The sequence below is a fragment of the Lepidochelys olivacea genome (genome assembly GCF_965140295.1).
Source record: "Lepidochelys olivacea isolate rLepOli2 genome assembly, chromosome: 3".
In the NCBI taxonomy this organism is placed as follows: domain Eukaryota; kingdom Metazoa; phylum Chordata; order Testudines; family Cheloniidae; genus Lepidochelys; species Lepidochelys olivacea.
The window spans coordinates 96,819,039-96,841,682 of record NC_140413.1 but is presented as its reverse complement, the minus strand read 5'-3'; the positions used below and the strand labels follow the sequence as shown (position 1 = coordinate 96,841,682).

General features: G+C 42.1%; 1 long non-coding RNA gene across 1 annotated transcript; it reads left to right on the top strand.

Moving 5' to 3' along the window:
• Window positions 1-15,906: 15,906 nt before the first annotated feature.
• On the top strand, window positions 15,907-21,894 carry LOC311519085. The gene is made up of 3 exons (XR_014711196.1): window positions 15,907-16,212; window positions 17,594-17,749; window positions 21,813-21,894. It is a non-coding gene; the product is annotated as an uncharacterized lncRNA (long non-coding RNA).
• Window positions 21,895-22,644: the final 750 nt, after the last annotated feature.

Genomic DNA, 22,644 nt, shown 5'->3' with positions numbered 1-22,644 from the left:
TCCCTGGAACCGGGGCACTGCTGTGCCCCCTTAACTCTCCAGTCTAGGCTGTCTCTCAATGCTTTGCTAGTGACAAGTCACAGACCCCTCCAGGTGCTGTGATCACTCAACACAACAGCATGTGGAGCCCAACACCCAGCTAGATTGCATGAATGCTTCCTGAGCCACTCAAATCACAGAGAAAGGCACCAGTAAATCTCTCAAGCAACCAGCCTTCCAGAAATGTAATATACCATGTTTCCCTGGTCAGAAGCCTGATCAGTGCAAGTTTATTACCCAGTCCACCCCTCCCTTGATGTGGAGAGGACACACACTAGCCTTTGTAAACTGAGCTGAGATTTCCCAAGCACGTCAACCAAAACACATTGTTTTAGATAAAATATAAAACAGATTTATTAGCTACAAAAAGATAGATTTTAAGTGATTATAAGTGGTAGGCACAAAAGGTCAGAGATAGTTACCAAAGAAAATAAAAGGCAAGTGCGCAGTCTAAATCTTATTAGGCTAGGCAGTATTTAGATCAAGCAGTTTCTCACCCCACAGGATATTGCAGGTAGGTTTCAATTTTTTAATACACAGGCTTCCCATTTAAGCCTGGGACCAATCTCCTCAGTTCACGTCTTTGTTTTCCCTGTGTTTTTGTTGCTTCCACCGTAGGAGGGGGAGGAGAAAGTTAAAAGCCTGACGCCACTGTCCCCTATTTTATATCCTCGGTCTATGTGCCTGGAAAACACTAGCCCAGACATGTCCTGCTGGGCTTTGCTGAGTCAGAGTTAAGCAATCCCCCAGTGTGTGATGCTTGCTCAGCTCCTCTCTTACAGCATTGTAAATCCCTTGCTTACAACCCCCCTGCTGATTAATGGTTGTTTAACACACTCCTGGGAGTGGATCACCTCCTTTGTTGTCACTGCCGAACTGGTGGCGGATGACTCAAATTTACAACATATTTCAGTAACCATACAGCAAAATCTCGACTTCATACACACTAATGATATACATATTTTGACAGAAGAATGGGTTTGAGCAGATCATGACCTTTCATATGATATCTTACATGCATGCTTTGTATGAAATATATCATAATTATATGACGTGGTGAATATGGGGGTTCTAGGGTGCTGCCTTGAGGTAGAGAGTGACACAGCCACACACAGTAATTCTATGCAGGAAGCCAAAATAGAATTCCTCAAATCAAAAATTCAATATACTAGAAAGTGAGCACAAAATGAATGTAAAGCTAGGTTAGGCTCCAAATATTTTTTTTTAAACCCACCACACTGAATGAAATAAATTTATAAACTTATTTAATTATATCTATGACTTCTTTAAAAAACCAAACACTTCCCTGCAGCTCATCATCATAACTACCTCCTCTGCCATAGCACTAAAGCTCAGATTCAGCAGGGCACACAGTGCCATTGATTTCAAGATCCCTCTCCTCCCCTGTATTCACCCCCTTTCTCTCCAGTTTTATTTCAATAGGCTAACTTACATGCTTAAAGTTAGTTACATGCTTAAGTGCCTTGCTGAATTGAAGGCTCAGAAGAGAGGAAACACCATGCACCCTCCCCTAGTGTATCCATTTTGGAGCATCCACAAATTGGTTTATCCATGCTTCACCTACAAATAAGCCATGCAACACAGCTGAGGTATAGATGGAAGACTAAACCTTTGTGCTGTTTTTTCTCATTGGTTTAGTTATTCATTTTCAGCACACAGGAGTTAGCTCTTCGGCAAGTCCTTTGAATGACAAGTTTTCAGAGTGGACTCACTAATTTGACGTAAATATTCATGATAATACCGCCTAGTAATACTAGCAGGTGTTCTGTAGCCTCTTTTGTTAAGAAATTAAGCCTTAATAATATAGGACACCCCCTCGCCCACCCCCAGTGCTCTGCTCTCAATTCTTTGCTGAGAAGCCAGACGAGACTACTTGTTTGTGAGCAGACACCAACCCACCATAGGGATGTGTGAGGGATAAGAACCTGATTGGAGTAGAGATTATAAGTACAATCAGCAGAATGTGAATTACAGTTCTGCTGACTGGTGAAATGAATGAATGGTGAAAAGTATATTGGGGGCCAGATACTCATCTGATGTAAATCAGCCTAGTTCCATTGATTATATTAGAGCTACACGAGATTACATGAGGTGAGCATTTGACTATATACTTGCAAGACATTATCAATTTTAAATAATCCCAGGTGGTGTTAGTGACACAGGTAAGGATATTTGTAAAGATATTTGTATATAATTTTTAACGTGGCAGTGTCCCTTTAAAGTGAATTTCCTATTTGGTTACTAAATGTTTTCTAAGTTATTCATGACAGTACACATCTGGTCTCCAGCAGGCATGTATCATAGCTTCAGGGTGTGTTTACTAGTAACCAGGGCCAGATTAACCCATCAGTGGGCCGTAGGCAAACCCACCACCCTTCTCCCAGCTGGATCCCGCATCGCCACTCACTGCGGCTCCCTATCCAGTGCCTGGATGATGGTGGCGAAACTCAGGCTGCTCTGGTTCTGGGGCAGGAGCCAGCCCCAAAGCGGTGGTGAGGAAGAGCAGCACTGGCCAACCCACTGCACGGTCAGTTTTGGCCCCACCATCCCTCCACAAGGATGGTAAATGGGGGTGGCGGCAGAGCCAAAATTGATTAAGTGGCTTAGTGACATGGTGCACAAAGGTTGCAGCGCTGCTCAGGTTTGGCCCTGCAGCTCCTCCATTATAATAGACGAGCTATGGGGACAAACCTGAGTGGGCAGTGAGGTCACCAGCATTGCCCTAGGGCTGGATGCTGCACCAGTATCCGAACAAGGCCAGTCAGAGCTCAGGCTGGACTCCCCATAAACTGGGGCCGTGGCTTGTAGCTGAGTTGCCTTAGCCTTAATCTGTCCTGGTTAGTAACTAACGTTAAACACACAGAAAGACCTGCTGAAGTGACACTTCTGTTTTAAACTGACTCAGCAGGGGGAATAAAAGAGGGAGGAGTTTCAGCCATTTTCCCTCATTTCTCTTCTTTTGTGGACATCTGTCTTGCTAGTCTTGCTCTTCTTGATGAATTGGGTGCTTTCACAAGTTGCTAGTGTAGCTTATCCTTGTGAGATGGGTGGAACCAATGGAGGGGAGGGACCATAAAAATACAAAGAACCAGTGGCAGATTTAGAGTTAGTGGGATCCTGTGCGCAGCTTCATTTTTCGGGCCCCTCCCCTTGGGACCCAGCCAAGAAAAAGAACATTCTCTCTCCCACACCATTTTTCATTCTTTTGTTCTTCCTCCTCCTCCTCTATTATAAGTAATAGGAAGTAAATGAAAATAAAGTGAGGTACCTTGATTGGGGTAGGGGTGCAGGAGTGGGTGCAGGGTGTCAAGCTCTGCAAGGGAGTTTGGGTGCTGGGTGCAGGATCTGGGCTGGGGCAGGGGGTTGGGGTATGAGAGGGGGTGAGGGGTGCAGGCTCTGGGAGGAAGTGTGGGTGTGGGCTCTGGGCTGGGGCAGGGGTTGGGGTGTGGCAGAGGTCAGGGGGGTGGTGCTTACCTTGGGCGGTACGTCTCCCAAAGGGGCCAGCACACCGCTCTGGCAGCACCTCCTAGGCAGTGGGGACAGAGGGTGTCTGTATGCTGCTGCCAGCAGGCACCGCCCCCACAGCTCCCATTGGCTGCAGTTCCTGGCCAATGGGAGCTGCAGAGTCTGAGGAGCCTGGGGCCACCGGCCATGGAAAGCAGGCAGCCTGCTGGCCTGAGCCCTGCTGCGCCGCCAGCTGGGACTTGGGGGCAGGTTGTCAGATGAGATTTGTCCTGCACTTTGGGGGGCCCCCATCACTGGGGGCCCCATGCCACCGCACTGCCTGTTTCACAGTAAATCTGCCTCTGCAAGGAACAGCTGAATGCTGACACAGCTAAACACGTAACAAGGATGGAGGTGCCGTTCAAAAGGTCAAAACAAGGGATCCAGAAGGAAATGCTGAACAGAGAACCCCAGCGCATGGTCCAAGAAATAAGCCAAGAAATCAGTGGTGCTGCCTAAAGCAGCTCTGCCCAGATGCAGGCGATGACCAGGGAATGGAAATAGGTCCCACCTCAGAGAACCTTCCTGTTCACAAGTTGTTAGTTTGATGGGCCACAGATCAGATCTCCCAGTGGTAACACAAGGTTCCCCCATGGCGCTGGGCCAATATGACGGAACCCGTTAGGGATAGCCTCTGTGGGGAAATGTAAGTTCAGTTTCCATACCCATTTAATCCTTGGCCTCTCTGCTGAGGATGACAACCTAAATCAGACTCTTGATTAGAGGTGAACAAATAGGAGCCCAGGACTAGCCATATCAGATCGTCTCAGTGGCCCAGTTAGCTGCACCAGAGCTCCAGCATTGGTCAGCACTAGATGCTTCAGAGACAGGTGCTAGAAACGCCACAGAAGGCAGGTATGGAATAACCTGCCAGCCAGGAAAATTTCTTCCCAATATCCACTGTCAGTTTGGCTTTTGTCCTGACACCTGAGCATTCACATCCCTTTTGAACATTGTTTCAGTCCCTGTGACTGTAACTCTGGATGTTTTTATGATCTGTATAAGTGTCCAGTCCTTCTTGGAGTCCTCCTAAACTCTTGGCCTCAAAGATACCAATGGCAATGAACTCCACAGATTGATTGAGTGTTGTGTAAAGCTTGACTTTTTGTCAATCTCAAACTTGCTGCCTTTCATTGGATGTTGTCATAAATATGAAGGGAAGGGTAACCACTTTTCTGTATACAGTGCTATAAAATCCCTCCTGGCCAGAGGCAACACCCTGTTACCTGTAAAGGGTTAAGAAGATCAGCTACCCTGGCTGGCACCTGACCCAAAGGACCGATAAGAGAACAAGATACTTTCAAATCTTGGCAGGGGGAAAGGCTTTTGTTTGTGCTCTTTGTTTATGTGTGTGTTCTCTCTTGGGACTGAGAGAGGCCAGACAGAAATCCCTCTTCTCCAACCCATCCTAATCCAAGTCTCCAATATTGCAACCAGTATAGGAAAGCCAGGCAAGGTGGATTAGTTTATCTTTTGTTTTATGTGAATTTTCCCTATGTTAAGAGGGAGGGTTATTCCTGTTTTCTGTAACTTTAAGGGTTTGCCCAGAAGGGGATCCTCTGTGTTTTGAATCTGAATATCCTGTAAAGTATTTTCCATCCTGATTTTACAGAGGTGATTCTTTTACCTTTTCTTTAATTAAAATTCTTCTTTTAAGAACCTGATTGATTTTTCATTGTTCTTAAGATCCAAGGGTTTGGGTCTGTGTTCACCTGTACAAATTGGTGAGGATTATTATCAAGCCTTCCCCAGAAAGAGTACCACATTTACACCAAATGTAATGTACAGGGGACAACCTATATCAGCAAATGTAGAACAAGGGGGCCACATGTGTGTGTTTAATAGTCCACTCGACTGCTATACTACAAACTAGTTTGTTCATGCTTGTTAACTGCTCAAGCAAAAAGTACATCAAGATGGAGTTAGAGTGAAAGTACAAATCAGTAATTTAGGGCAAGTCAGGCCTTTAACATAATTTTGTGATTTGATTTCTTCCTTTTTGTAATGTTAATATATGATATACTTGTGTTATCATGTCAGGAAACATGGAGGTAGCCCATTATATTTAGTTATCCAGTCATTATGATGTATTCTGTCTATGAATATTAGACACAACATGCATGGTATAGAATAGACGCAATAGTACCAAATAAGCAGTAACCAATTCTGAATGGTTAGTGCACATGCACATATTAGATGCTATAAAACTCTAATATGTCAGATGTTTTGTTGACCACAGAATGCAATTAACTCACATCATGTACTAATTAGCTGCAAAATCTTATTTTAAAAAGACTTCCTTTTACAGTTAGTGCAACACACACAAATCTGAAATCAGCAAATACTTGACTTTGAAAAGGATTTTAACAGATTAATTTTTTTAAAAAAATGTTCCCTGACAGATTATGCCATATTCCTGACTGAAGTGAATTTCTTTTATGAACGCATTTAAAATTCCTTTAAGATGAGTTTGCAGTGAAGGACTATAGTAATGTCAGTTAGGGGGTTGATTTAAAACAAAACAATATAGTTATACTGGTGTGGATGCTGTTGTACTGATATAACAGTGCTTTATATCAGGATGACTTATTTCTCTTCACCTACGGGAACAAGCTATACTACTATGAGCACTTTTACACTGATATAACTGCATTTACACCATAGGGATTTTGCCACTTAACTACACCAGGAAAATTTAAAACAGTGCAACTTGTGTGTTTAGTCAAGGCTGAAAGAGTTGAGAGCCTCTTAACAACGTCAGTGTCCCCAAGAATCCATTACTTGTGTTTGAGAGTTTTCTGTGCAGCAGCTAAGTACAGTTACAGAAAGTGAACAAGATATGTTATGTCAAAGGCAAAACACAATTATGAGACATGTTGTGTCATTAATTTTTAAGCAGATCTCCAGGTTGGCATGAAGCCAACAGGAAGATCAGCCTAAAAATCTTGGGCATGATATGGTTCTTGGAATTAAATTTATGGGATTAATTGTGTGAGGTGGACATCACAAAGAAATGCACTTTTCATGACATTTTTGAAACAGCTAGACAGCCTTTTCCTTCTGGTTATAGCACATTGGGCTGTGACCCGCTCAGTGCTCACAAGCTAAGCATGTTCAGAACCAATCAGCATCTGGAAGGGACACCACTAAGGAAAACCTAAATACTATACAGGAAGTGGGTTTTTGTTGAGAATGAATTAAATGGCCACACTTTCCTGGGAGTCAAAACTGAACCTGTGTCTCAACATGATGGTAGGGGGCTCTCTGCTGTTGGAAATGCCATTGTTCAAAGGGACATAAGATGTAGGTCTCAGCCACCAGTGTTCATTATTAAAGATGCCATGGGACTCTTTGTATAACCCAGTGATCTATCTACATTTCAGTTTGAGAAATTCTATTCTGCTAGTCTAGGTTCTTATATGTTGGGGTGTAATATGCTACTGGTCCATAATTGTTTTATAGTGTTACAGCTTGCCATTATAACATTTGTCACATTCCACCACAGAAGTGATTGCATTTCAATGGTAAGTGAAATAATTTTTTGTCCATGTAACATGTAAAGTGCTTTGAGGTTCTTCATGACCGTGCGAGTGGCCTCTTCCCACACACTCCCTCATGGCAGCCCTGCAAGTGGCCCCTCATATCAGTTTCTCTCTTGGGTAACCCCAAGGACTCCACTTCAGGCTCTTATTTAAACCATACCCTTCTCCCAGTAAGCATCTTCTATCTCTGGGAGCTCTCATCTCCTACCCTTTACCTGTCTGACTCCTGACTGACTTTCTAGAGCCCCCAGGTGCTGCCCCACCCTATTAATTGGCCTGACTGAGAGCACCTGGACTGGAACAGGAATGCTGAGCCCACTTTCATTTAATGGGCCAGCTACCCTGTTTAAATGATTTAAAATGCTATATTTTGGAAAGATTATATTGTTGTTGTTCTTTTAGGCTCCAATCAGGAAAGAACTTAAGCACATGCTTAATTATGTCTCACTGAAAGTCAGTATAACTGAAGTCTAGGCTAGGGATTTACCATGTGCTTCAAATTAAGCACATCCGGAAGTGCTTTCCTGAACAGGAACCTTAATATTTGGGAAAGCACAAAAAGTGAAATATGTTTTTTTGGCGACTCTTGACAGTTATTTAATGGGAAGCATGTTTGAAAATGGCCAATTTTATCATGTTACTTATTTTATCTGTGCTGTAGTTTATGGCACTATGGACCCAGTCCTGCACTGAGGAACACATGGGTGTGGTGGTTCACCCAAATCAGGGCCTTGAACAGTGACAGATGACAGATGTGTATCATATTGCTTTATGCACTACTGGAAGGCACTCAGAAACTACAGTGATGAGTGTGGTATAAGAATCTAAATAGAATAGAATAGAAATAGAATAGTAATGTTGAAGATCAGTATTAGCCTGAAGGTGTAGTGCGTGCATCAACAATCCCAGAGAAGGGAAGGGGAGTGAAAAATCCATGATAAGAAAGTGAGCAGAGACTAAGAAGCTCTCTTAGTGGAATTTTAATCATGCAAATTCATCCTTAGGGTCCAATCCTACAGTCCTGGAGTAGTCCCCCAATCTCTGCATGTAGTCCTGTTGGTATTAATGGGCCTACTTGTGAGAGTAAGTTTTTCAGGCCTTTATTACTTGAGGTCACAGGGGAAATAAATCTAACTAAGGACTAGACCTTGCAGACCAGATCCTGCAAAGTTCCCACTGGATTCAAATATTTTAATTACAATCTATGTGCCTATTGTCTCTCTTTATTATGAACAAGTAATCATATTTTATTATTTTACATTATTTCACGCAGGGAAAACAAATTTATTGTAGCCTTTTTCTTCCTAGTTTTACAGTTGCCCCAACTGACTACTAAAAGAAAACCCAGATGAATGTGTTTTGCCCACCTTCTATACCAAATGACAGAGGTAGCTCAGTTTCAAAAAGAAAGGTAATGTCTGGTTGTGCTTTTAGGCTTGATTTTGTGAGGCTGACCTTACAATCATTCCTGTCTCTCTAGGATCTTTTACAGTGCCCATCCCTATATTATTGGAAAACCTTGTGTTTTTATTAACATGAATACAAGAAGCTCTCTGTTTCTCTCTCCTTTCCTTTCTCATTAGCAGAAGGGTGTTGGCATGTTTGTTTTCAAATGTGTGATCTATGTGGGGTTGTTGAGGGAAAGCTAAGCCAGTGGTTTGCTTTGTACATTTTGTTCTGAAGACGCTGAGTTTTGCAGTCATTCTGATCTCTTTGCTAAGCAGGTTCCACAATTTGTGGCCAGTTGCTGAGAAAACTCTGCCCACAGAGCAGAGGATTCTCACTCTCAGGGCTGACAGTTCCATTGTGACAGAGTAATGGAGTTGTCTTGGGGAGGTTTTGATCACATAGAGTGGGGGCAGGCCCACAAAAAAGTTGGGCCAATCTCATGGAGGGCTTTGCCAATGAGCACCAAAACCATTGGTCTATGTCAGGATGTACCACAGAGCATCAAAAATATACCATAAAATGAGTAAATAATGTTATAAAATATTGTTGCTATTTCTGTGCATTGCACAATTACCACAAAAATAGCTTTCCACCACTGATTTCAGTTCAACAAAAATGAATAGAGCACCAATAGCCATGAGACTGTTAGTACGAAATATACTTTGCACTAATCTCCCCAAGACTAGGAGGTCACAAAATGGGAATGATGGGAATGACCCAGTTTATAGGCTAGCACATGTCACTTTCATTGGTGAATGGGGTTGCCAACCCTCCAGGATTGCCCTAGAGTCTCCAGAAATTAAAGATTAATCTTTAATTAAAGAGTATGTTATGTGATGAAACCTCTAGGAATACATCCAGCCAAAATTCTAGCTAACCAAGTCTATGCTAGTGTTAGGAAGACAGGAGACTCTCTTCATCTATGGATTCCTCAACTACATTTATTTGCCCAGAAGCAGAGTTGGCTATTGAGTTTGACAAAGCATGTGGCCACTAAGATTGTCTAATTTGAAGGAAATAGTAATAGACTTTAATAATAGTAGTAGTAGTAAACTTTAATTTAGTTTTTAAAAGTCAATTCTAGCCCTTTTCTCTGTGAACCCTTGAAAATGTACCTGTCTAAGGCACTTATATGGCCCCCTATTACCATAGTAGCTAAGCACCTCACAATCTGTAGGGTATTTATCCTCACAACAGCCCTTGTGCAGTAGGGTAGTGCTATTATCCACATTTCAGAGATGGGGAACTGAGGCACAGAGGGACTAAACGACTTGCCCAAGGTCACACAGGAAGTGTGACAAAGCACATCTCCCAAATCCTAGGCTACTGGTCTCCCCACTGGACCATCTTCCTCAGTGTAAAGTGGTATAGTTTGATAGCTTGAATAGCAGCCTTCCTTTCTGCAGCAGGAGGCTGGGGAGAAGGAATCTAAAATCCCTCCCACAAACACACCTTTTCTGTCAAAGGAGTCAGGGCTTGTCTACACTTAAAACACTACAGCTGCGAGCTGCGCCATTGTGGTGCTTTACTGTAGACCCTACCATCAGCGAGGGTAATTCCCTTCCTTGAGAGGTAGTAGTTAGGTCGAGGAAGAATTCTTCTGTCAACCTAGCACTGTCTCTATGGCGACTTAGGTTGGCTTAACCACGCTGCTCAGGGGTATGGATTTTTCACACCTCTGACAGATGTAGTTAAACCTAATTTTCTAGTGTAGACCAGGCCTCAGTTACATTTGGGGTATATCCCAAAGAATCATCTCACTGCTCCTCCCCAGATTTTGTAAGCCAACCCTGTGCATAGTGGTGGGAAGGTAGGCCCTGAGTCAGCACAGCAAAGCACTAAAGCACATGCATAAATGCTTTACTGAATTGGGATGGTTTCAGTACCAGATTTTTGAAGGTATGTAGGTGCCTAAATAGGCAGTCAGGCACCTAAGTGGGATTTTTAATAGCACCGAGGCACCTAGCTGCCATTGAGATCAATGCTCTTTGCTGTATCAGGGCCATAGTAAACTGGAGTCAGTTATGGATGGGGTCTGCAGGAGGCAAAATAATGGTTTCGCAGGCCTGTCCAAATATGTAAAGACTGGCCTTGTGTTCACCTGGAATTATTCCCAGAGTGAGGTTTTGTGCACCCCTGGCATTGACTTGTGGTCCTGATAACTTGTATACTTGAAGACTGCATCTGTATGGTTTTAAATGACTGATAATATACTGCTGCTGAAAAGTCATTTACTGGTGCTGGTGCGATGCCCTCCCCTGCTCCTTGTCACTCAACCACTAAGTTTTTGGAAGCTTGCCATGCCTCTGACAGCCAGTTCTTCGCATGGGAGCAGAGTGCACAGCACAATAAAATCCAGGAGAAGAGGTGGGATTTTCATATTTTGCTCTGATGTCAACAGCAGTAATCTTCAAAAGAGGGACCCCCCTCAGGGAGCTGGATTCTTCCAGGAGGGACCACTCTTGCCATTTAATCAAGCCTGATTAGGGTAGCACAGAGCTCTTTCTGCAGGCCAGGGCTGTGTGCACCGACAAGGCGCCAGGGCCTCCCGCCCACGATCCTCATTAAAGAAAAATAGCAACAGCAAAAAGACTGTTTACTTATTTGTAGTATCTCAGCAACGGCGACTCTATCATCTGTTTTTGCTTTGGTGATTTTTATTAAAAGAAATGCCACATGCTGCCACAAGAGTAGCAAAATCCCTCTTGCTGGGGGTCAGAGGGTAGGCTGAGGCTGCAGACATAGGGGCTTCTGCACCGCTACCCTGTCAGACTTCACCTGGAAGCTCAGGATGCCAGACAGTGATGATGATGGGGCTAAAGTAATATTCAAGCCATATTAGATGGTGAGATCTCTGGAACAGAGACCTTGTTGTTGTTTTATGTCTGTCTAGGGCAGACGATACCTACCTGGTATGGAATCTTCAGGTGGCTATTCCTTTCTTCATTTTGACATGACTTTTGTAGCTTGTTTTGCCAATGAAATCTTAGTGAATTGTAAAACACCAGGCAGAACTGTGGTGCAACAGCCTGTAAATAACGATCGTCAGTACATCTGCCTGTTCTAGAGAGTCTGCTAAGCTAGGAGGCATTATTCTGAGTTTGACTGGTAAAGAAAATTGAAAGCCTCAGAAAGAGGGTAGGAGACCAATAAGTCTCTTATAGTAAGTAATGTTATCTGGAGAGGATGATAGTCCAGAGTGATAGAATTGAACTTCTTCATAGAAGCTACATGATAAAAGAAAGAAAAGTCATCTTCTTATATCTATTTATTTATTACAGTAGCACCGAGGCCCTAACTGAGATTAGGGTCCCATTGTGCTAGGCACTGTCAAACACATGGTAAGAGACAGTCCCTTCCGCAAAGAGCTTACAGTCTATGTAGATAAGACATAGGGTGGGAGAAATCAGTGTTGTCACCCCCAACTTACAGATGAGGCATGGAAAGTCACAAGTCTCTAGCAAAGGCAACAATTGAGACTAAATCTCCTGAGTCCCAGGCCAGACCTTAACCACAAGACCATATGTCAGAAAGGCTTGGAAGAGTATCAGAACTGTGGCACCAACCAACTCAAAAACCAGTCAATCTAGGAGCAAATTGTGTTTCAGTCACAATGGTACACTGGAAAGCTGCTGTCCCCATCTTACTTCCTCATAAGCCCTACTCTACCACATGGAGTTTACAGACTTCTCCATTCTTTCTTACTATTATATTTTCAGTCTTTGGTTATGGGACTGCACTGATCCAGGCTGTTGGATAAATGTTGGTTGCATCTGATGAAGTGAGCTGTAGCTCACGAAAGCTTATGCTCTAATAAATTGGTTAGTCTCTAAGGTGCCACAAGTACTCCTTTTCTTTTTGGATAAACTCTAGGTGTCATTCATGAAATGTACTGGCTTAACTGGGGGTGCATGGAGTATGGCAGGAACTGTATCTGAGCAAAGGAAAAACTGCTTAGAAATTATTTCAGAGTTGTTACTCGCCTGAATGAAAACACCTCCAAAGCTCAATGGATGGTCATAGAAAACTTTGAAAAGAGATCCCTCTGGCTTTACAGCTTTTCCCCCCACCTGCAAAGCTAATCCTCCAAAGCAACCAGTTGTGACATAAAAGAAAACAAGGAATACTTTGGAAAGGGAAGAATCAGTAGAAGCCAATAAACCCTTCAGAAACAAAGATCTCACTGGCACTGCAAATCTCTTCAGATCAAAGGAGAAATTCAGATAATATTGATCGAATTGTTGCTCCGATATGAGGGCCTGATTTTCATGTGTGACCATATGCACACATGCAAAAGGGGTTTGCATGTGCACATGGCTAGCTGGGGATTTGTGGAGGCACAGGATCACTAGCCTAGCTAGCCACGTGCATGTGCAAATCCCTGATTTGCACACGTACTGCAACATGAAGGTGCATGTGGTTACTGAAAATCAGGCCCTCCTTGTACTCCATAAGGCACCAGCACATTTGAAATGCCCCATGGCACTCCCTGCTTTACTGTATTATCCAGCCAAAATAGGAAAAATATAAAAAAAAAGTTTGGTGCCCTAGCAGCCCCAAGTGCTGAAGTGTTGTCTTGAAATGCTACATCAACAGCATTTCACAAACAAGGCCATTATTTTTACTGGCTGCAGTTCTCCGGCTAGTGTTGACAGTTTAGTTTACAATAATACCTTTACTACTCTTGACCAGAAAGAGGGTCAAGTTCTGTCCTTGAATGCCATGCTCTCAAAGGCTGGAACCTTTGAGAGTTAGCGAGTTCTGCGTTGCAATCTCATAAAGTCAATCATACAGAAGAACATTCTTTTGGTGAATTAATATTTTCCAGGGGATTTGAGATAAACAGGCATGGTTGTAATTATTTCTTACCGTGTTTATTAGTGAGGACATATGGAAAGATTAGTATCAAGAATCTTACTCTTGGACATAGTCTTCCCTTGGGGATTACATCACAATTCCCCCCCCCCCAGGTTTTTCCTCCCCTTTTCTTTTCAATACATCAAAGTTGAGTGTAAGAAATTTTCCTTGGTAACGTATACAGATAGTGCTTAGCAGAACCTTCAAAATATGCATTGTTTAGAGAGAGCGGCTATGCACCATCATAGAAAGGATTTAAAAAAAGGGGGGGGGGCGGGGACTAGTCCTAAAAGCTAGCATGTGGAGGGAAGTTTTAGGCCAAGAAAGAGGGTTTGCCATGGGTTAGTAAGGATATGCTGCTGCTAGTGAAGTCTTTAGGCAGATGGCCAGGCTGGCATGAAGCAAGCAGTGGCAGCAGGATAAGGAAGCTGTGAGGAAAGTGTACACAGGGAAAGTTGGAGATAGAAATACAATGTATGTCAGTGGAAGAGAAGTGGGTAGTGCAGAAGCAAGTTAATGCAGCCAGCACACAAATCTGTCTCGTGCTGCCACATAGCTCCGTAGGAAAGTGCTTTTAGTTAAAATATAGAGAGACACTTTTGTAGAGCCACAGTTCTACAAGCACTACAACTACAGCACAAACCAAACTTTCATTAGTGGTATTTCAGTCCTAGAAATGTAACAAATATCTACCTCAAACTCTTGGCTGCTTGCCGCCATCTCACCACCAGCTATGGTCTTGGCATACCTGGTATAAACTAATCATGGCTTGGTAGTGGCACAGTTGGTACTTGAGTCAGTAATCACCAAAGAAAGCCCAGATACTACGCAAAGTGACGTTCAGAAGGGGATTGAAGTTTGAACCAAATACTGGTGTTAGGATGCTCTGTGCCACAAAAGCTGCTGTCTTCAGTGTAACATGACTTTGCCATTTGTGGTCACTAAAGATCCTTCAGTTTGTTTAGAAAATGTAGGGCCGTGAACACGAGTGCTGTGGTCGTATTCTGCGTTGGGTAACTACTTTCGGACTACCTAATTTCTCCCAGCAGTTCCGATAGAATACAATATTCTTATTCAGAACTGTTGTGCGGTGTTGCTTTCCTTCACCACTGAAGGGACAGCACTTCAGTAGGGAGGCAAAGTGATTCCCGTATCTGGTTTATAAATCCCTTGCTCAAAGGTTTGAAAATGCCTTGGGATCCTTCTGCTGTGCAAATGTGACATCATTGTATTTAAAACTGCTCGGTTGCCGATATGTATCTGGTCTGATCAGTCAACTCTCTTAAAAAATTTATGGACTCTCTCCATCACTGTGGCTCACCTCTCTCTCCCTTCATTGCAGCCTCCTGCTGTTCTTTATGATACAATCATCTAACCTCTCCCATGGCTCATTCCAATCAGGTTTGGCTAATGCTACACTCGGCCTCCAGTCCTTACGGGGTGAGCCACCCTGTTACAGGGAGCCATGTAAGTACTATAGAGAGATAACTTCCCTTTACTATTTGATATCTATAGTGCAGTATTCAAAAGCCTCAATTAGGATTGGGATCCAAGGCACTTCACAAGCACATACTGTTTGAAGAGTCAGCCTGTGGCCCAATAGCTTTCAGAATTGCAATGTCACTCCAGTATAGTTTACCAGTTATACTTGGAATGTCTAAACAGAGTCCACATGTGTGCTGACTAGTTGGCCTTTTTTTCCAGAGTAGAGATAGCCTGTGTTGTTAAATATCTAAGCACCACTTATTTTTGCACATTGAACCACGTTTGCAATAGCTGTAGTTTTACTAGAGATATTATGTGCCCAGAGTTCTTGGGTCATGATAAAATCCATGAGCAAGGTTTTTAAACTGGCTAGAGATTTTCAGTGCCTCACTTTTAGGGTGCCCCCCTTGAGACTGCTGAAAGAAGCTTGATTCTAAGGAAGTCCTGAGCACCCACCCTTTGAAAATCAGGCCCCTCTAAGGAGCTTTAAAATAGGCATTCTAAATTGGAGGCGCCCAAAAACACATCGTTTGTGAAAATCTTGATCCCCTAATGATGGGGAAGTAATGCTTATTCCATAGAATTTATTAGGGAAATAAAGTAGGATTTTATGTCAGATATACAGTGCATGTGGTAATGTACTGCCTTCCCTACACGTATCCATATGTCTCTTTCTGCCTTTGTAATGCAAGACAAACAGGCTAGTTGCTAATGCACTGTATGACATACTATGCAGAAAAGCTGCAGCATAGTATAGCTAGACAAATTTTGAAGGCCCACTAGAGATCCTTGTGCTCTTTTGCTGCCCTGTATTGTCACTGGGGCTCTGGTGGGAGTGCTTCTGTGCTGGTGCTAGAAGAGTGATTCATTCCCATAGCCGGCTTCCCTTGGATGTAACTCAATCACCGTGTGATGGCGACAGACAAAGGCAGTGACAGGGATACTGAATCAGAAAAGCTCTTCTCCTTTCCGCCACAGCCTCTCCCCCTCCCATTTATGCAGGCACTTTTTCTTGCAACACCATCAGACGAATGCTTGAGAACTGGAGTTAAGCATGTATTAGTGCACTGGCACTGAACTACTTCCTCCCGCCATTAGTGCCATGTTTACCGCAGGGCTAAAGCAACCATGGAACTGTCTTACAGAATGATTACAGTGTAAAGTAGAACTGCATTTTCAGCATTGACTCTACATCTGTGGTCCTATGGCCGTAAATACTGTGGCAATGGGTGCCTTCACAATCGGGGAGAGAATGGTGTATTGTGGTGCAGGCAGGACCAAGAAGCACAGAGAGATACATGTAATTGCAATAGAGGTAAGTGCTTTAACAGTGAGAACCTGGAAGTGGCCCATATTACTCAGTATTACTTGTGTGTGTAGAGAGAACCACATAGTGGTACCTCTTTAAGTGCCTTTCAGCATAGATGGATAATTCCCCCTTTAGAAATATAAAAATGCGTGACTCTAAAATGTTAAGTGGAACAAGATTTTATTGATGTGATTTTTAGAACTAAAGCTATAGGCCAGATCCTCCACCCTGGGAAAGTCCCTTTTGTGCTGCTCCAGCATGTAAAAGAGATTTACAAGCTGCCCTAAGGAGGCACCTGGAGATTCCCCTGACAAAGGGAATCCCCCAGTGCTGGAAAGTGCATGGTGCCTACAGTGCTTATTTATTTAGATATCCTAATAAACCCTCCTATGAGTTAGGGAAGTACTATTATTATCCCCATCTGACAGGGGGAGAAACTGATACATGCAGAGATTAAGTAGCTTGCCCAAAGTTACACAAGAAGAGATGGGAAGTGAAACCGGGTCTCCTAATCTTTCAGGATCAACTTCCATGTGTTTCACTATCAAAAAGAGAACAGAGGGAGATTGCCCAGTGCTGCTTCTGACACGGTTAAATCATTCCCCTAAGATGGTGTTGGTGTGATGATTCAAGCAGGTAGCCTAGGGAATTAGCGGTCCTCAGCAGGTTTTCAAGGCACACATCTTCACTTGCTTCTGAGCACCAGAGATTTTTCAGATTTTTTCCCCCTTGGGATCTGCATCTCTTGAAGCTGACATCAGCATCCCAAGTAATCACAAAGACAATTGTCAGCAGTGGGTCCCATTGAAGAAAGTGAAGAGTAGTGGTAACCACTTGTTTGGAACTTGGCTAACTGGGAGCTCCTCTCCATTTGAAGCTGAGTCTGTTGCATCAAACTCTGGTTTTCTATCAGCTGCTGGGACTGGTTGTGATGCGTTCACTCTGAGAGTCATCTCAAACTCACTCAGAGTTCGTTCTCTTTCTATCTACAAATTCAAGCAGCCAAGGGAAAGTATTTTCTTTTTTCTGAAGAAAACATTTCAGCCAAAGATATGATGTTCTTTGGTTCTGGTCTCAGTAACACTGCATGACCTGGCAAGAATTCCTTGATTCCTGTATCAGTCATTCCTTGGCCTTATTTCCAGTAGAAGAGAATATGCCCCTACCTCCAGAGCCTACCAGAGCCTTCTTGTCCTCTCTGTGCTTCACAACGTAGCTGTGGCAGCAGAAGACCATATGTTTGTCAGTTTAATTACTCTCACATTTTCACATAAAGTTTGAATTTGTGTCCACTTATGCAGTGAGAAACCTTTAATTGGTTATTCAGATAGGGTATTATTAATTATGTGTTTTCCCCCTTTCTAAAAAATCATTCTATTTGTTCCAGAGTGTGCTGGTAATTTTGATGGGGGAGTTCGGGAGATGGAGCACAACGTAATTCAAGACAAAAGAGTCTATTCTGATTACTACTCCATTGTGTGGCAGAGCAAAACATTTCAATGTGGTTGAGACTGAATTTGAATCAAGGAAATACAAGTTGCAGGTAAAAAAATGTTTTGTAGTCATTGAAAGTTGAGGGTTAGGTGGGAGAGACTGGTAATTAAGTGTCAAAGTTTGAGATGTCATCACAGCCTGGAGATGTTTGTATAGCCTTAATCACACAGTTTCCTATGTTGTGGTTTATATATTTGAAGAGTATAAAAAAGTACACATTTTAACAAGAAAAAAACCCTCTGTTTGTTTATTACAGTCACACAACAACTGTCTCTGCTCTTAGCATGTTTTTTTTTGGAGAGATTTTGTTTATTAGAGAACAAAGGGAAAGCAGAAAAATAAGGATTAAACTTTTCAGGTTTTTGAATTTAAAATGCTCTTTGATTTCCAAGCTGGTTATGATTAACAGTATTAACTGTTTCATTCCCTTAGATGGAAGGGGACATGGCGGATGTCTTTCACCCTGGTTAGCAAACTTAGGCTTTGGAGTAATGTGTGTCAGGTAAAATTTTCTAGCCCAATTCATGGGGGAGTACTGGGATGGTAGCAGTGAGTTAATTGAACAAGTCATCATATAGCTGGCTTGAGTATATCCACCTACTGCAGTTCTCTGGGATGCTGTAAACATACTATAACCTTGGGGTGTTCTCATACTTTAAAAGAAACCCAATCTTATTACTACGAGTCAGTCATGAAATATAGCTCTCTGCTGACATCCAAGCCATGAAATATTTTGCTCATTGGCAGTAGGATTCCTTTGCATACCCTTAAAAAAACCCACCTCTGTCTAAAAAGGGACAATGGTAAGTTAAACAAGTAAAATAACCCACTCCCTTTGTGTGGCATTCACTCAACATGAGAAATGGGTTAGCCCTTTGTATATGAATATTCTCTGTTTATCCATGCCTCAAAAAATGTTTCTATTTAACTGCTACCTACTTCTTAGTGAATCAGTCAGTGCTAGTGGCACTCATTAATCTCAACTGAAACAATGAACAAGTGTGTAGGCAGAATCTGGCCCTAAGTAACATATCAGTAACATATCAGCCTATTAGCAGAGGGTGAAGGAGGGAACCACTTTCCCTTAGACCTAAGTTAATCAACTGAATGAAACCTTTTGGATGCTCAGGATGTGTAAACAAGGTAGATTTTTGAAGAATTCATAGAGATAATAGCTAGAGTAACTTTTAGCTGAGTATTTGTAGCACAATAAAGGGACAGATGATGGTGAAAGCTGTCCATGCATGGAATTCCAGTGGTTTATCTGGGAGTTCTGTGTGCAGACCCAAAGTTGCTGTGAGTAAATCTTGTGATTGGGGAGAAAATGGACATAGGTTAATACCATATTGGGATGAAAGAGTCAAATCCTGAGCTACTGTATGCAAGACATGACTTTGTTCACTTTAATATGCAGTTCATAAGATAAAGAATGTCACTGCGAAGGTTAAATCATGGCTGGTGCTCATGAACCTTTCTGTGGCAAATAGGAGATGACAATGGAAAAGCAAAACTTGTATATGAAATTGATTCTATAATTATTAAAGTCTGTACTAAAAGTTCAAATATAAGAATTATTTTCTATTCTATACCTTAGGAATACAGCTGTTGCCAGATTGGATCAGACTCATGGTCCATCTAGCCCAGTAACTTGACCCAGACAGTGGCCAGCACCAGATGCTTCAGAAGAAAGTGCAAGAACCTTGTGTTAGGCAGATGTGGGATAATCTCCCACATTGGTCTATTCTGAATCCCTAGTATTTAGAGATTGACTTAACCCCTTAATCATAAGTCTTAACAACCCTTCCAAAAGTTTAGCATTAACTTTTATAACTCTCTATATTCTTCTTATATAACAATCCCTGTTTGAATCGTAACAGTTGTCTTTTTACTTTCTTAATATTACTGTACATTGATCAGAAATTTTCACTGCACTGTTCTGACTGGTACCCAAGTCTTTTTCCTGATGGTTACAGCTGATTTAGAACCCTGCAACATGTGTAAGCAGTTCAAATTATTATCCTTCTAATGTGCATTACTTTGCATTTGTCAACAAAGACTTCTGCCATCATGTGGCCTATTCCCCAGCAGTAAGCCACTCTGAAGCTTCTCAGTTTTCTCTGGTCTTGAGTAATAATCTTGTGCCATCTGCAAATACTGATGCCTCTTGGTTCACCCCCTTAATTATATAAACCTTGCTGAGTTTAGTAGAGAGAACCGTGGATCACCCTACTGCTGATCTTTTGTCATATTGAAAATTAAATCTTCATTGTTCTTTTTTCTCTTTTTCTTTCAGCCAGTTTCTGATCCATAGCAGAATTTTATGTAGCACCAGGAGAGCATATTTATGCAACATTGTTCTATTCCATTGACTTAATCTTTCAGTTAACATTCTTGCACTACTGTATTATTATTCACAGGTTGATTTAGAGCAATGGAGTTCCATGTGGTCTTCTGATATGCAAGGTTCATTGCCCAGTGTCTTGGCAAGTCAATTATGGCAGTTGATTTATATGTTGGATGTTTCCTTTTACGTCATTCTTCATATTTCCTCCCACTTAAACTCCTGAAAGGTTCTGTATTATTTTTTAAAGAATGGCTGATAGCAAATGTATCACTGTAGTTACAAAAGAGAGTCCTACAATTATAATTTGGCTAAACAAAATACAGCAAATAATAGACATGCCTTAATATACCATCCCAGGGTTATCTGGAGGACAGAGAGGCTTTAGCAGATCTATGGTATATAAACAAGAGGCACGCTGCAGCCCCAAACTAAAATACAACCATGTAATGATTCTGGTCTTCCAAGAAAGATCAGCCATACCAAACCTCTTCAGTGTCTGCTCATGATGCTAACAGGATGTCACTTTGGGCTCTGTGAATAGGTTGGTCCACCTGTATGTCTACCTGCTTCTTGTTTGCAAGTTGATTATTTTGAAAAAATACCAGCCTGGTATCCTAGTACGAATGTAAGAAGGAACTCTTAATATTCCTGTGTTACTTCCCGAAGTTGACCCCTGGGTTATTTCATGCATAATCTGTCTTGCTGTAAAATGTATCAGCTATTTCACGACTCTTTAGTTTGTCCATTAATCTCTAATATAGAACTAGCTACATCCAGTTGAGAATTGGCTTAATGGTCTCCCTTCAGCAGCATACATGGCTTACTCTGTACGCCAAGATACTTGACCTATGAAAGTTGGCTTGCAGTTAGTAGACAGCAACTGGGTCAGGATTAGTTCAAAATAAATCATTAGTTAGAAATTGTAACTCTCTGTGCTGCATGTGGTGCATCCTTCAAGGCATATTTACCAATTGTTGTAATTTCTTTCTTCCATGGGTTCCAAAAAATTCTTAGGCATGCTAATTAGTACTGTTTTTGCTACAGGAGAACATTTAGCTTGAAAGTTTAATTTAATATTATGCTTTGATCATAGAACTCCCATTAGAGGATGCCCCCAAGAAAACGACATTTTTTTTTGCATATTGATTTAAATGGTAATGCTGCTGTTTAGTTGGAACAGAATTTAGCTAGTGCCAGATAGTTTAGTGGTAAGAACCAGATGTTAAATAAGTGTGAAATTCTAAACTGTAAATTAAGTTATAGGTAAGTGAACTTCGGTGATATTGGTTAAAGATTAAAGCAGCAGTCCAAACCAATCTAACCAAGTAGTTCCTGATCATAGATCTGCCACTGTCTGGCCTATCACTCCCTGCAAGTGAAGATACAGGAACAACAGGGGCTATTAGAGCATTAGGGTCTTCAAATGGTTCCACTGTAGCTCAGCAGCTGCTCCATGAGCTTAAGCATCAGGATTCCTTCCTCCGTCAGCCTCAGTAGAACCCTCATACACGACATCCAGCATCAGCTCGCTAGTTTGGCTCAGATGACGAATGTAACCCTAAGGTCCTGATCCTATAAGCATGGACACAAATTCAGCGCAGTGAGTGACATCCTGCCCCTGTTAAAGTCCATGGGTAAAACTCTCACTGACTCCACTGGGGCCAGGATATAACCCAATGGGATTCCTCTTGTATAGTAGCTAAGCACATATTTAAGTGTTTGCAGAAGCAGGGCCTATGCTTGTAAATTCTTCCTCTCTCTCCTCCAGATTTTTTGAAGACGACTGGCCCAGGGGAATTGTTCATCTCCTTGGAAAATTGAAAAACAAATGAAAACTTGACGATGCTTTGGATCCTTGTTGTTAAAAAAAAATCCTTCTTTCTATTTAAAAACAAGAGGTGTTTTTTTGGTACTGATTTTTACGTAACTTCTACTACCAAGAAATAAACAGCATTGATTTGACTGAGCTATTACATGGTGTGTCAGTTCTCATCATACCCTTATGTGGCAGGTTTTATGAATAAAACATGGGCAGTTGCTTTACGGGAGAATGCTACATCTTAGCTACCCTAAACCCGCCATCCTTGAAACAAAAAGCTTTGAAAAACAGGACCATATTTCAATCCAAGATATACAATATACTTTTCAATGAAGTGGTAATATATCGTTTTTAGCTAAATAACTTTCTTCCCTCTCCCCCCCGGATACTTACAAGAAAAATATGGCCTCTTAAACTAAAGCACACTTCAGTCAGTCTCCCTGTATCCTCTCTGTGCCAGCAGCCACAGCACTGCTTTCATCTTGGCTTCAAAGCGTGGTACTGGAGGGTGGGGGAGGGGATGTCTAATGCAAGAAGGGGAAACAAACAAACAAAAAAGGGAGGAAAAGAAAAATAATATTCTACCTTTCCAACATGAGCCTGGCCTGCAGGAAGGCTACAGTGCGTGCTGTATTCACACAGTTTTGCACCGTTGTGTGCGTATATATATATATATATATATTTTGGTTATTACCACTTCCCATGCTGGGAAGATTCTTGTCATCTCTCACATATTTTATCCCCAGAAAAGGCTGCCCTGCCCTGTGCTTGGTGATTGAGG